The sequence below is a fragment of the Cryptomeria japonica genome, unplaced genomic scaffold (genome assembly GCF_030272615.1).
Source record: "Cryptomeria japonica unplaced genomic scaffold, Sugi_1.0 HiC_scaffold_196, whole genome shotgun sequence".
NCBI lineage: Eukaryota > Viridiplantae > Streptophyta > Pinopsida > Cupressales > Cupressaceae > Cryptomeria > Cryptomeria japonica.
This window is the reverse complement of record NW_026729018.1, coordinates 80,001-83,098: the sequence shown is the minus strand read 5'-3', so window position 1 is coordinate 83,098 and position 3,098 is coordinate 80,001.

The following is a 3,098-nucleotide window of genomic DNA, read 5'->3' as shown; positions in this document are numbered from 1 at the left end:
CACCCCGATTGCTATGCGGTGAGGCTCCTCGGCCGCCTCGGAACTATCTGTGTATCGGACGCGTCGCGGGATAAGGGGTTGTCATTGGTAGTCGCCCCAAGCGCGTCCGATGCTTGGACCATTCCGAGGCGGCCCTGAAGCCTCTTCCGTCTAGCCGTTGGGTCCTTCTCGCCGCATCCCTCGCCTCGCACCCCGATTGCTATGCGGTGAGGCTCCTCGGCCGCCTCGGAACTATCTGTGTATCGGACGCGTCGCGGGATAAGGGGTTGTCACTGGTAGTCGCCCCAAGCGCGTCCGATGCTTGGACCATTCCGAGGCGGCCCTGAAGCCTCTTCCGTCTAGCCGTTGGGTCCTTCTCGCCGCATCCCTCGCCTCGCACCCCGATTGCTATGCGGTGAGGCTCCTCGGCCGCCTCGGAACTATCTGTGTATCGGACGCGTCGCGGGATAAGGGGTTGTCACTGGTAGTCGCCCCAAGCGCGTTCGATGCTTGGACCATTCCGAGGCGGCCCTGAAGCCTCTTCCGTCTAGCCGTTGGGTCCTTCTCGCCGCATCCCTCGCCTCGCACCCCGATTGCTATGCGGTGAGGCTCCTCGGCCGCCTTGGAACTATCTGTGTATCGGACGCGTCGCGGGATAAGGGGTTGTCACTGGTAGTCGCCCCAAGCGCGTCCGATGCTTAGACCATTCCGAGGCGGACCCGAAGCCTCTTCCGTCTAGCCGTTGGGTCCTTCTCGCCGCATCCTTCGCCTCGCACCCCGATTGCTATGCGGTGAGGCTCCTCGGCCGCCTCGGAACTATCTGTGTATCGGACGCGTCGCGGGATAAGGGGTTGTCACTGGTAGTCGCCCCAAGCGCGTCCGATGCTTGGACCATTCCGAGGCGGACCCGAAGCCTCTTCCGTCTAGCCGTTGGGTCCTTCTCGCCGCATCCCTCGCCTCGCACCCCGATTGCTATGCGGTGAGGCTCCTCGGCCGCCTTGGAACTATCTGTGTATCGGACGCGTCGCGGGATAAGGGGTTGTCACTGGTAGTCGCCCCAAGCGCGTCCGATGCTTGGACCATTCCGAGGCGGACCCGAAGCCTCTTCCGTCTAGCCGTTGGGTCCTTCTCGCCGCATCCCTCGCCTCGCACCCCGATTGCTATGCGGTGAGGCTCCTCGGCCGCCTTGGAACTATCTGTGTATCGGACGCGTCGCGGGATAAGGGGTTGTCACTGGTAGTCGCCCCAAGCGCGTCCGATGCTTGGACCATTCCGAGGCGGCCCCGAAGCCTCTTCCGTGTAGCCGTTGGGTCCTTCTCGCCGCATCCCTCGCCTCGCACCCCGATTGCTATGCGGTGAGGCTCCTCGGCCGCCTTGGAACTATCTGTGTATCGGACGCGTCGCGGGATAAGGGGTTGTCACTGGTAGTCGCCCCAAGCGCGTCCGATGCTTGGACCATTCCGAGGCGGCCCCGAAGCCTCTTCCGTGTAGCCGTTGGGTCCTTCTCGCCGCATCCCTCGCCTCGCACCCCGATTGCTATGCGGTGAGGCTCCTCGGCCGCCTTGGAACTATCTGTGTATCGGACGCGTCGCGGGATAAGGGGTTGTCACTGGTAGTCGCCCCAAGCGCGTCCGATGCTTGGACCATTCCGAGGCGGACCTGAAGCCTCTTCCCTCTAGCCGTTGGGGCTTTCTCGCCGCATCCCTCGCCTCGCACCCTGATTGCTATGCTGTGAGGCTCCTCGGCCGCCTTGGAACTATCTGTGTATCGGACGCATCGCGGGATAAGGGGTTGGCAGTGGTAGTCGCCCCAAGCGCATCCGATGCTTGGACCATTCCGAGGCGGCCCTGCAGCCTCTTCCGTCTAGCCGTTGGGGCCATCTCGCCGCATCCCCCACCTCGCACCACGATTGCTATGCGGTGAGGCTCCTTGGCCGCCTCGGAACTATCTGTGTATCGGACGCATCGCGGGATAAGGGGTTGTCACTGGTAGTCGCCCCAAGCGCGTCCGATGCTTGGACTATTCCGAGGCGGCCCTGCAGCCTCTTCCGTCTAGCCGTTGGGGCCATCTCGCTGCATCCCCCACCTCCTCGGCCGCCTCGGAACTATCTGTGTATCGAACGCATCGCGGGATAAGGGGTTGGCAGTGGTAGTCGCCCCAAGCGCGTCCGATGCTTGGACTATTCCGAGGCAGCCCTGCAGCCTCTTCCGTCTAGCCTTTGGGGCCATCTCGCCGCATCCCTCGCCTCGCACCCCGATTGCTATGCGGTGAGGCTCCTCGGCCGCCTGGGAACTATCTTCGTATCGGACGCATCGCGGGATAAGGGGTTGTCACTGGTAGTCGCCCCAAGCGCGTCCGATGCTTGGACTATTCCGAGGCGGCCCTGTGGCCTCTTCCGTCTAGCCGTTGGGGCCATCTCGCCGCATCCCCCACCTCGCACCCCGATTGCTATGCGGTGAGGCTCTTCGGCCGCCTTGGAACTATCTTCGTATCGGACGCATTGCGGGATAAGGGGTTGTCACTGGTAGTGGCCCCAAGCGCGTCCGATGCTTGGACTATTCCGAGGCGGCCCTGCAGCCTCTTCCGTCTAGCCGTTGGGGCCATCTCGCCGCATCCCCCACCTCGCACCCCGATTGCTATGCGGTGAGGCTCCTCGGCTGCCTTGGAACTATCTTCGTATCGGACGCATCGCGGGATAAGGGGTTGTCACTGGTAGTCGCCCCAAGCGCGTCCGATGCTTGGACTATTCCGACGCGGCCCTGTGGCCTCTTCCGTCTAGCCGTTGGGGCCATCTCGCCGCATCCCCCACCTCGCACCCCGATTGCTATGCGGTGAGGCTCCTCGGCCGCCTTGGAACCATCTTCGTATCGGACGCATCGCGGGATAGGGGGCTGTCACTGGTAGTCGCCCCAAGCGTGTCCGATGCTTGGACCATTCCTAGGCGGCCCTGAAGCCTCTTCCGTCTAGCCGTTGGGGCCTTCCCGCCCCATCCCTCGCCTCGCACCCCCGATTGCTATGCGGTGAGGCTCCTCGGCCGCCTTGGAACCATCTGTGTATCGGACGCATCGCGGGATAAGGGGTTGGCACTGGCAGTCGCCCCAAGCGCGTCCGATGCTTGG